The following is a 13,212-nucleotide window of genomic DNA, read 5'->3' as shown; positions in this document are numbered from 1 at the left end:
TATAAGCAGAAAATCAACATAAATCAATATATAAGGAGAAGATACATACGCGTCACTACATCAGGTGTCGCACGAGCCTCCTCGGTTACCATTTGGAAAGCCCTACTCCTCACAAAAGGCGCATATCCCTTTTCTTGGCGGCCATCAGTAATTTGAAGAGTCGTTGCAGTGGGTGCTACCACTGTTCCCGTTGCTATCAGACATGGGCAATTGCCCTTCTTATGGCCCCTCTGATTGCAATGGAAGCAAATCAGGTCAGATATAGTGGTGGTGGTGGTAGCAATATAGTCCATGCTAATATGACCCGTCTGGTCACACTTGAAGCAACAAGAACCACCCACCCTCAATGCCCCCATCGTGCATCTTTTTGCACTTGCCACAGCGGCTCTAGCCATGCTGACCCCTCAAACTCAAGTCAAATACATTGGGCCTCTTGCCTGAACTCCCTGAACCCTAATTCTACTCTGGCTTCCTCTTCCACTCCATCTTCATATCAATCAATCCCTCTCTACCTCTCTCTCACACACACTCTCTCATAAATTTTTGAATATCACTCCTCAACGTCTCATTGTATCTCACATTCTTCATTTCCTCATCCGCCACATACTACAGAACCAACAGTGCCCTCTCGTGAAACATAGCGGTGATCTCAGCCACTGTCTCAATAGTCTGGAGAAGATTCTCAAACTCTAGTGCCAACTGCTGGACCTCAATCATAGGTGCAAACTTAGCTATAAACCTTGACACAAAATCATATCATGTCATCGTATCCACTTATGCATCTCCTACGACGCGACCAACCTCCTCCGACTAGTCTTGAGCTCTGTCTTTTAGAAGACAGGAAGCGAGTCTGACCTTTGCCACCTTAGGAAAACTGTTGGTGTGGAAGTCATTAGCAACATCTTCTAACCGATGCTTACTTGTGATCGGGTCCCTCTCCCTGAAGTACACCGGAGCCCTGCATGCCCGAAACTCCCTGAAAGTCAATGAACGTGCCCCAATCATAGGCACTATCTCATAACGGAAAGAGCCCAAGTGCTCATCCAACACCTCCATGATACACTCCTTGATCGTACCAAAGATCACAGGATCCTGCTCGAGTATGTTGTTCGTAATCTCAGACGAAATGAATTCCAGCATCTACTCATCCAACTGTCTGGCCCCAAATCCCAACCTAGAACCACTGCCATAACCTCCTCGTGTGGCCACCATACTGAAAATAGACCACACAAACCCATCATAACATATATATATATATATATATATATATATATATATATATATATATAGACACACACATACACATACATACACATACATACATACATACATACATATCCAGCGAGGAGTCTCATACCCTACAAGCTTCTTGGTATCATTACAACTTTCCTTGACTCGAGTAAGGATCCTCTGCTTCAAGTAGTACGGGCCCATACTATCTTCCACATCTATCCGTAGTTTCCTCAAGGGTCGCTTTGAATCCTTCAAGTCACTCCCTTATCCACACATACCATCCTCGAGAAGACAAGGCTTCCAGCACTAAATCTCTTCCTAGGATTTCCTAGGGTAATCACACACCACTCGCTGCCATCAGATGTAGAAGGAACTCCCTTTAACACCCTCTAACTATCTCACGAATACAAATACATATTACCGACATCAGATAATTCTTTGAATGAAAGGTCCCACACTATTACGGTTGGACTCAAACAAGAGTTGCGCAATAGAGTTAAACCTAACCTTCTAAAATTATTTAGCCTCAATAATATGTAACTTAGCATATTCTTTTACTAGTTAGCTGAAGTTAATGAAAATTCCTAAAAAAAACACAAAGCAAGCAACATTCGAGCATCGAGTAATCGGAAAAAGCATAACCTAAATAGGTCATCCTATCACTGACTAATTAGTACTAGCATGCAAGTCTATAAGCTCATACAACAGGCATACAAAGGAATCTCTCCTAGCATTCTATCATCCAATCATGAGCAAATCCTTAGCCCTAATTTAGCATGCAATTCAGAGATTCGCAATTCAAAGCATATCATAAACATGTATGGGTATTTGGGGAAAACTTACTTAAGCTCAGTCGATTGCATGCACCATGTCATTTTCTTTATTAGAAAACTATTTTTATAAAATATTTTCTTTTTGAAAATCTACCAAATCCTCAGTTTGAGTTCATACACACCTGAAAGTATGTCTGAAACCCTCAAACCAAGGCTCTGATACCAACTTGTAACGTCCCAAAAATTAAGACTAAAAATTTTGATTTTTAGATCAATAAAACCATCATCCAAAACAACATCATAAAAACCATAATGAATCAGAATGTATCAATAACATCCCAGTACATCAGAGTAATATAAAATGTGAAACAATGTGGTGTGCGCACTGCAATCATCCCGAGCTCTTCCACTTCGAACCAGAAGTACCTGAAACATAAATTGAAAACTGTAAGCACAAAGCTTAGTGAGTTCTCTAAAATACCGCCAACCATTCATATCAAACATATAATGATCCCTACCCGGTATACATAAAAACACATAAACACATGCAAAAATCATAAAGATAAATAGCATACTAATCATAAAAACCATGGTTCAGCATTGGTGTCTTCGACCCGTTAAGCACAGTGAGGAAACTCACCCAAAGCTGTAGAATCTCTAAAATAGAATCTCAAGCTGCTACACCGAAAAAATCCCCGTGCTAACACCAACAAATGATATCCAGTTAATAATTAGACCTCGACCCATAATCAAAAATCTAAATTACTTGTCCAACATCTAGGGTAAAATACCATTTTACCCTTTTCTTATTTGGCCTAAAACAAAGGCCTAATTTCCTAAATGGTATCCCAAGGCTTAATATAACCCAACTTCCTAATTGTGCCCAAAACCATCATGGACCTAGTTCAAGAAAGACCATAGTCTATTCATGGCCCAAAGTCAGAAGACCAATGGCCCAACAAGGCCCAAACCCTAAATGCCCAAATACACCCAAACTCGTGAAAGTCAAACCAAAAGTCAAACAGTTGGGTACACTAGGTGTACTCCATCTGGGGCTAGTACGTGCAACGTACAAGCTGTGTACACCACGCGTACTATGCAGGCAACCAAACAAACCTATTAAGCACTTAATCGGTTAAGCCAACATGCCAAACTCTTACATCTGATTCTAGAAGGTGACTTAACACGTAATAATACCCAAAATTAAAAAGGAAGCATATTTAGAACCCTAACACTTGCATTGACCAAAATAACTCGTTACTGTTGCATTTTTTGGACAAGGGACCTCATATGAGTTGTTGGATCTAAAATATGGTTTATACTTTGCTTTTTTAAGCATTTATTGCTTTTGGTCTTGGGCCGAAAACTATCTTGGGTTTTATTGTAGCTTGAATCGAAAACTCATGGGTTTTCAGTGTAGCCTTTGGGTTTGGGTCTTGGGTCTTAGTCCATAGGTATAAATAGTCATTAAGGGGGAGTGTTTAGGGTGTGTCTAAGTGGGTGGCCATATTGTACAAGGGAGGAGTCTAGAGAGTTATCCATATTGAAAGTGTGTGTGCTAGAGAGAGAACTTGTGTGTGTTTTGGATCATCATTCTTCTCATCAATACATTCAAGATTCATCTCGTTCTTCTTCTTCTTCTTCTACATTTGATCTTGTATAATCCACTTGATTGGGATTCCGCACCATCAAGTGGATCGGATTGATACGTTAGGCGATTTTGGAGACTTACAGTTGGTATCAGAGTTTGGATTGAATCAATCATTTTAGCAAGATCTTGAACGTTTTTGGATTTTTTTTTCCTGAAGGATCTTACGTTTTTGGTTAGTTTTAGACAAAATAGTTTTAGACAAAATATTAGGGGTTTGTTCTTCGTGTTCTTCATAAAAATGGCTTTTTGATCGAGTTTTGGAGCTAAAAAAGGTGAAAATTGCGTGTTTTTGGTCGTAATCAGCGAGTTCCGGAGGCCATTTTCGCACATCAGCTAAGTTTTCCCGAGGATTTTCGGTCAAAAGGTTGCTTACAGCTGAAAATGAGGGTTCTCGGTTACATTTTCAGTCAAACCTCATTTCTCTCGGTGGCGGCCGAAATCTCAGATTAGGGTTCCTTGGTGCGTTCAAGGTTGGAAACACTATTCCGATCAGGAGGAGCATACGAGTTTGTGATGGAGCGTGCTTTGCAGGTTTTCAGTCTCGGACGGTTTTCAGTCTAAATCGTTACAGTCGAATTCGGTTTTCGGTGCGAGGTCTTGCACGTGTTCGGTCAGCAGCGTATATACAAAAATAGAGTGGAACAATGATTGAACCCGCATCTACCACACACACAACCCACCATCTTACCACTCAGTCTGGTATACTCCATGTTTAAAATTTTCTTGGGTTAGCTCAAGTAGCCTCGCATTTTCGGTTACATTTTTCAGATTTTTGACATTTTTAGCCCAAAATTTAATTTTTCGAATTTTAAAGTTTCGTTTTTGACCCAAAGCTTTGAATTTTAATTTTTTACAATCATTATTTATTTTTGACGTTAAAATTTGACTTTGACTTTCAAGTTTGTCCTTTGAATTTAAACTTGAACTTTCTTGTTTAAGTTTCAAGTTTTCACAATTGGCTTTTTGGTTTGACTTTTTAAGTTTGACTTTTAAGGTTGACTTTCAAGGTTTCAAGTCGAAGGGAAATTTTTGACAAAAAACGAGTTCTTCAAACACCAAGATCGATGAAAATTCATGTCCTCAATCTTGTGAAGCTATTATTAAATTTCTCCGAGATTAAATCGATTTATTAAAAAGAGAATGAGGACCTTAAATATGAAGGATATACCCATAGGAAAGGTCAAAAACCCTTAAAAGCATAACTAGAGGCAAAAACAAAGCACTTTAGGAAACTTCAGGAAGAATATAACAACAAATGTGTGAATTATACCTATGTTAAGGATAGCATGCTAACATGACTACCAAACTTGATGCATTAAAATCTAAATATAAAGATACTGAATTCAAATTTAAGAAATTTGATGTTTCAAGTGAGGTAGTTGCATCCATGATAGAGAAACAATTAACATTAAAAGATAATCAAACTAAGGGTCTAGGGTATCACTGTGTGCCACCTTCTTTTAATGACAACTATAACCTATACCTTGAATCCAACGAGGAAGAAATACCTGCTCAGTATGGCCAAACAATTGTTCCAGCTTCAGTTGAGACTGAACAATCAGGGCCAACTAAGGGTGTTGAGAAGAAAGATACTAATGAGTCTACTTCATGTGCAGGTAAAGTAGTGGAGGATGAGGACAAGGAGAATAGAACTAATTCTAGTTCTACAAATTTTGTTGACTGTCAAACCAATGACTCCTTGAACTCTGAATATGTTGCTTCTAATCAACCTGATGTTGGTAAATACAGGCCACCAGAACAAGTGAAACAGTCGGCTTGCTGAAAGTGTGCTTATGGGAAGAATTAGAAATGAGGCAAGGGCACACCACTAGGGGCAAGTAGAAACAATTACTACGTGAAGAAAAAGACATGTTTTCACTGTGGAGCACCTAGACACATAGCCAAAAATTGTCCTAATCGCGTATATGTTCCCTATGCACTAGGATGGAAGAATGCAACAAGAGTGATATTTTCCAAAATAAACCCTTCGAGGCCACGTTCAAACAATGGTGACTGGAACGCCAAAAAAAACAAAATCCAACTCCCAAGGTCAAGAAGGGAATGCTGGCCAAGAAGACAAATTCAAGAGATGATCCAGTGAAACCAAGACCGGTTAGGTCAAAGTCATCTCGACAATCGGGTTCAAGTTCAAAAGCAAGTACTAAGGCATCCATCCACTCGAACAATAAATGGGTTAAACCCAACTACAGATGGGTACCAAAGGTTCGTACTCCCAAATCACCTAATGATTCTAATATTTCTTCATCTTCTGTTTGTGATAAACATGATATGTCATGGGAGAGAGTACATTGCACATATGACAAAGGTTAACCCAGTTTCAAAATGGACTGGGTTCCAAAGACCAATTAATCCTGCACTCTGTGCTATAGCAACTATGGAGGTATATCATCAGACTTCAGTTTGTTGGTAGTGATTGTTCCAAGCACATGATAAGTGACATCTCTCAACTGTACAACACTCATAACTTAGTTTGAGAGTATGTGTCCTTTACGGGAAAGGAAGAAAGGAAAGGATCAAACATGGGGTTTGTGCTTAACAATGTGAAGAATTTTTTAATTTGTTTTGAGATTGAAATATGCGTGCTATTCTCAAACCTTCTGGATGCAAATAATTAGTGACTGACGGTTTGAGTTTTCTTCTCGATACTCCTGAGTTTTTCTTAAAATGATTCCTTTTGATGACAATCATTTATTTTCTTATAGTTTTTTGTTTATAGGTATTGTTTGGGAAGTGATATGAAGTCTAGTGCTAAAGGGCAATCTGATATTCGTGTAATGCACCAAATCCGAATTGTTTAGACTCTGCGTTCAATGCGCTGGTAGGCACAAAGGATTCAAAAGGACTAGACTTAGATTGACAAGGAAAAGACTTGACAATATAGACTTAGATAGTTTCATTTGGACTGACAATACGATGCTTGGGTAGATTGAGTAGTGAGATAAACATGGGCACCTGCGAGATACATTAAAGCTAATTATCTAGAACTAGGGCTCAACATTTCCTCGATGTATGGACTTATGTCCATCATTCCGATACTTATAGTACAACTGGGGGGTTCTGATAAAGAAGGTATGTAGGAAATTATTTTCTTGCTTTCTATCTGCCAGTCACATGTTGCCTCCTTTGTGCGATTGGAACATATCCGACCTGGAATGCAACATATGCAACTCTATTTCTATGCATCTTCTTATCTATGCAATTATTTCTATCTATTAGCCATATGATGTCCCCTATGCATGAATGGAAGATCCGACCTGGGACACAGCATATGCAATCTACTATCTCTTTATTCCTCTATCTATATTAGTCATATGGTGTTCCTTCTGCGTGATTGGAAAACATCTGACCTGGGATACAACATATGTATTTCTATATCTGACTTCTCTCTAAATGATTGAATACTCACCTAAAGTAATGAGTTCTTTGGAAGTTTGTGATTATTGGGGTATTTCGGGAAGTGGGAAACACATTCTAGTACATCTAAAATTGAACCATTTAATAGGTTGTCTGTAGATCTCGCTGCTTAATTTAATTGGACAACAATATCATTGGTCATCGACAACTAAATGGTCCATTTAGGAATATAGGTGAAATCTCTGGTCACTTATAATCTCTCAAATTTTGGCCATACCTTTGTGTTTAAGTAGACCACAATACCGGTGACTGATCAGATCTAAAGATGCAGGCGTGTGCTGATAAATGATATTGAATTGTTTGACAATTTTGATCTCAAAAGTTTTAAAATTTTGTCATTATTTTTGTTTTTGTTAAATTTATTCATAGTTTTCCTCTATGCACAGATTTAAGGGGGAGAATTAAAAATTTTAAAAAATCAAACAAAAATCAGAAAACCAAAAATCCAAAAATATTGTTATTTCTGTTTTATTTCTTTTTTTAGAAAAATAAAAAATCCAAAAATATTTTTGTTACTGTTTTATTTGTTTTTATAAAAGATGAAAAATCCAAAAATATTACGTGCTAAGTTTTCCTTTAGTTTTGTTTTTATCTAAAAAAATTCTTTGTCTTGAAAAGTGAATTCAGATGTAAATGAGACTCATGGAGACTGTATCAAGAATTTCTGAGCCAAGGCTTCATCTGTGATCATTGAAGAATTCTCAATCGAAGGAACAAGAAATGAAGATTATTCTTTAAACATACAATCTTTCAGCCCCAGAAGCAAGGTGAACTTGTTCTTGAAAATTATGTGACATATTACATTGAAGCCTCCTCAATCAATTTGTTGCTATCTATGAACCTACTGAAGTGATCCAGAAGATTTATTCTCTGTTATTCTCTCTAAAGATTCTCAAGTTGAAAGTGCTGCAAGAATCCGTTCAAGAAGACTCCTCACCCAATGTGCGTTCAGAGTCAAATTTTGAAGTAAAACCCAACTATTCAAAATGAAGTCATTTATTGAAACTTCATATGTTCAACTTGAAGTTGTGATGAAAATCAAAGATATACGATGAAGCCAAGCTCATATTGAAGATTGACAAGAAAAGCAAGCTAGAAACCTAGGGGGAGTTTGTTAGGTCAAAATAAAAGAAAGCTACAAACCAAGGGGGAGATTTTTGGGTCTAAAATATGGTGTATACTTTGCTTTTCTAAGCATTTATTGTTTTTGGTCTTGGGCTGAAAACTATCATGGGTTTAATTATAGCTTAGACTGAAAACTCATGGGTTTTCAGTGTAGCCTTTGGGTTTGGGTCTTGGGTGAGTCCATAGGTATAAATATTCATTAAGGGGGAATGTTTAGGGTGTGTCTAAGTGGGTGGCCATATTGTACAAAGGAGGAGTCTAGGGAGTTGGCCATATTGAAAGTGTGTGTGCTAGAGAGAGAAAGTTAGAGAGAGAACTTGTGTGTGTTTTCGATCTTGTATGTTGGATCATCATTCTTATCATCAATACATTCAAGATTCATCTATTTCTTCTTCTTCTTCTTCTTCTTCTCCATTTGATCTTGCATCATCCACTTGATTGGGATTCCACACCATTAAGTGGATCGGATTGATACGTCAGGCGATTTTGGGGACTTACATGAGAAAAGGTCTAACATATATAGCTTCTAGAGTGTACCATAATCTCAAATATGACTTAAAGGACCCAAAAATGCACAAATAACACCATATGTAGGATCTAGCATAAATGACTGTCATGATGAGAGGTTTTTTACCTTAAATGGCTTGCTAAGATGAAGATGACTTTGGATATACAAGCTCAAGTTACTCCTAAGAAACGTCCAATTGTTCCTCTTCTTCTACTGCACCACAAAACACCAACAAACTCACTTTTAAGCTCAAACCTCACCAAAGACACTTAAGGTTTCGATATTAGGGCATAGGGTGGTGGAAGCTGATCAATAGAACATCCAAGGGTGATATAAGTTGCTTAAATGGGGCACAAACCCTAACAATTAGGGTTTTCCCCTGAATCACGTACACCATGCTTACTCCTACGTATGCCCCGCGTACGTAGGTAAACCCATGATTCATAAATGTGCTAGTACACTAAACGTACTCATAGAGTACTCCTCACATACTAGCTTGGGACTAATAAGATAGAATTTTTTTATTAAGGGGGTTAAAAAAGAAATGTACAAATCTTGAATGTTACAGGTATCCTCGTGACTATGGGTTCAAGCTGGTGGGATACACTGATTCCTATCATTGCGGTGTGGAATTGATCATAAAATCACTTCAGGAGGAGCTCAAATGCTTGGAAATAGATTGGTAAGTTGGTCCAACAAAAACCATACATCAGTGGCTTGTTCTACCGCTAAGGTTGAATATGTTGCCGCCAGAAGGTGTTGTGCTCAAATTCTATGGATTCAGAATCAGCTCTTGGATTATGGTCTAAACTTCTCAAAGACACCCATCTACTGTGACAACACCATTTCCATTCAGATGATACAAAATCTAGTGCAGTATTCCAAGACCAAGCATATCGACATCCATCAACATTTTATCAGGGACATAGTTCAAAAGGGAAAAGTGGAATTATTCTATATTCCATCAACTAATCAACTGGCCGACATCTTCACCAAGGCATTGGACAAAAAGAGTTTGAACAAATTAATTGTAGATCTTGGCATGTTTTCAATGTCTTAATCGTTTTCTAACTGCTTTCTGTCTTATGAAAAACTCAAAAACAAGTGCTTCTTTTATTAATGCAAAATCTTACATTTAGTATTTACAATCCTATCTAAGATTTATCTGCATCTTATTGCTTCTTAATTTGCAAGGACTGGAGCTTTCTTGAAATATCTCAATGCTCTTGGTGTTAAGAAAAGAGTGGCATTATTCTTCTGAATGCCCCCTTTCTCTTTCACTCACTGTTATGGATGCTAAGTGTGAGAACAAGGATCTGATTGCACAGGGACAAGGTTTGAAAACTCAAACCTTGAGTTGTTTCTTAAGATCAATGACTGCTTCTGATTAAGAGTTCTAGTTAAGTCTGGCAAGACCAGTCAAGACTAAAGATAGAGATCAACAAATTACTTCAAGTATTAAATATGGAACTATGAGTATAATCAAGGTAAAGACAATAAATGAACAAGTAGAATGTTTGAAAGAATTTGATTACAGAGAAAGGTGAATGTGAAGTAAATGTGAATATAACTATCTTTGGAGCAACAATCTGTCATCTATTCTTGTCATTAACCACTCCTTATATAGGAAAAGGAGATACAACATACATACCAAGATGTATACAAAGGACTAGATACAAGTATAACTCCTGACACTCTAATTATCCATTTTGACAAAAAAGACTTAGTCCTATGTAAAGTTACATCAAGAAAAACGACAAGAATAATTAAAACAGTGACATGCACTTCATCACGGAACTATTCTTCATTTCGGACTTGCCTCCATCTCAAACATCATCTCCATTTCGCACTAGTAAGCATTCCGGACCACCACTCCATTTCGTACCAGATGCTGATTTCGAATCTTCTTATTGAATGATTGCTAGAGGTTCACTTTAGGGTACTAGAACTAAGAGCAACCATTAATGAAGTAATTGTTGTTTTCATCCACAGACTTATAATCCGATAAAACCTCAAATTCCCTCATGTTGCTCTTAAAGACACAATGGTTTTATGAATTCGAGTCAGTTAACTCGTTGGTTACAAAGACTGATCTCTACTTCACTTTTGCTCATGATGAATATGAAGCTTGGAACTCATTTGTAACGCTTCAATAACAAAAGACTTCATCACTTGTGGTATATTGTAAGTTGTTTATTGATGTGCTTACCTTTATTTGTTTGCTTTTTTATAGCAAAAAGTTCAAGGGGTAGATATCTCAGAAAATGGAAACGCATCAATGGCCATTCAATTCCAAAGATTTGATGGAACGAGTCTTTATCACCTATTTGAAAAAGCTATACATATTTCGTTGATTAAACTATTTTCTTGTTTGACTAACTCTTTTGTTTGTATTCTTATATTGTTTATTCTTTTGTACCATTTTGTAAAGGAATCCGATGGTGGATATTCTAAGCCTAGTATCTAACTTTTGGCACATCATCATCCCTAGAAACATGTTTTTGTATGTGAAAAAATCTCTCTAAGTTTCTCATCAGCAGGACCATATGCTGAGAACATTGAGTCACCCTCTCATGTTGACTGTCTAGCATTGTATAAACTTTCTAAGTGAGATTACTTGGTCCAAATAAAAGAATCAATAAAAAGGCTAGGGTCTTCATTTTTTTATTCAACTATCTCTCACCTGACCCTCTCCCTGGAAGCATGCTTTCCGTATGCATCAAGTCTCATGTTATGCTGAAGCATTGAGCATAAACCAATGGCTTACCATGATTGCAAAGTCATCAGTGTAAGAGTTACTTTTTCGGTCCTTAAATGATAAAGAGTTGTTCATGTCCCTGAACTCCTAGTCTGAGGTATGACATGGTACCATTATGAATTAACGGTGAATCTTTGATTCTAGATTGGAACTTACTCTTTGATACGAAAAGTTTAAACCACTTCTTGTTGATGAGTTAAACTATTAATGATTCACATTGATTTCACCTCAACATGACCAAAACAATCCATTCTCTCCAAAAGTCCTCTAATACAGAACTTGATGATTCACTGTGTAAAATCACACATTGATAAAAGTTCGAAAGTATGTGTCGATGGTTAGTCTATGTGTCACACCCCCAAACCAGGATGGCGGAAACGTCCGGGGGTGTATGACTTTCATGTATTATATCACAACATAATGCATAATAGTGGCCAAAGCAAACACAGTTATCATAAATATAATTGAAAAAGTTACATTGTTGTAAGAGTTACATGTTTCAAAATCAATTACAATATGATGATAAAGGATTTGTCTAATGCCTTAGTGTCCCATCCTCAAAAGCTTATTATCACCTGGTTTAGTGATTTCCAAAGAATACAAATGGTTAAAAAAACTGTCTACAATTAAGTTTGTGAGTTCATTAGAGTTTGTATGAAGAACTGTAAGTTTTTCCTTGTAAAATGATAGTGTTCGTTCCATAAAATCCAATATTTCTCTTAAAATTGAGTTGTAGTCTTGGATGCCCTAAGACCAAAATGTACAAGTATTTTCTATACTTAAAATAGTAATATACAATTTTAATTTATATAAAACCATTTAGATGAATGTTTCCCTGTAAACTATATGTATATTTGTTTCCCCATTTGAGTTTTTATAACTGTGCTAATGACATAGATGGCCTGTCGCAACATTCTTCAGGAATCGAAATGTTATGACATTTGTCACCCAAGACCTGCTGGTCTAACTGTAGCTAACAGCTAGGGTGTGGGATTGTTAGTCTCGTATAGATCTATACACAAGTATCACGCTCTCTTAAGGAAGACGCTAGTTATAATACAAGACTTTTGTAGGTACCCTGATATGTACGATGAAGACTTTGACTCACAAAAATTGATTCAACGAGTTTATGTATTTTTTAAATGAAAACCTTTGTATGCGTATTTATCACTTTCCATGATAATAAAATAGTATAAAATAACTATATATGTATTTTATATAATTATACACCTTGGCCAACATGTTACAAAAGTGTTAAAGATTCATAAACTATATTTGTATAGTTTAGTATAGTTTTTGGTTTTCGTACCTATATATATATATATATATATATATATATATATATATATATATATATATATATATATATATATATACATACATACATACATACATACGTACATATATAGGGGTTAGTAGGGGTTAGTATACTTAGATTTTCATAAATAACAAGAATTATACATCTAGCACAATTAAATGAGTTTTTAGTATGAAAATGTCAAATTTTCTAGTTTTTTACTTTTAACATCACAAACGGCAAATAGCGAAAATATACTTATGTAAAACTTACTTTTACCTTTTTGTGATTTTTAGGTAAATTTAACTTTATATGTTTTAAACAACATATCTTTGGTCGAAACCCGCAAAAATGGTGTCATAACCTAGTTATGATCATTTTTGCTAGAAAACCCATTTTTACATAAAATGATAGATTTTTTTAGTTTTCTTT

Source organism: Lactuca saligna, chromosome 8 (assembly GCF_052625555.1).
Source record: "Lactuca saligna cultivar CGN05327 chromosome 8, ASM5262555v1, whole genome shotgun sequence".
Taxonomy (NCBI): Eukaryota; Viridiplantae; Streptophyta; class Magnoliopsida; order Asterales; family Asteraceae; genus Lactuca; species Lactuca saligna.
This window is presented reverse-complemented; position numbering follows the sequence as displayed.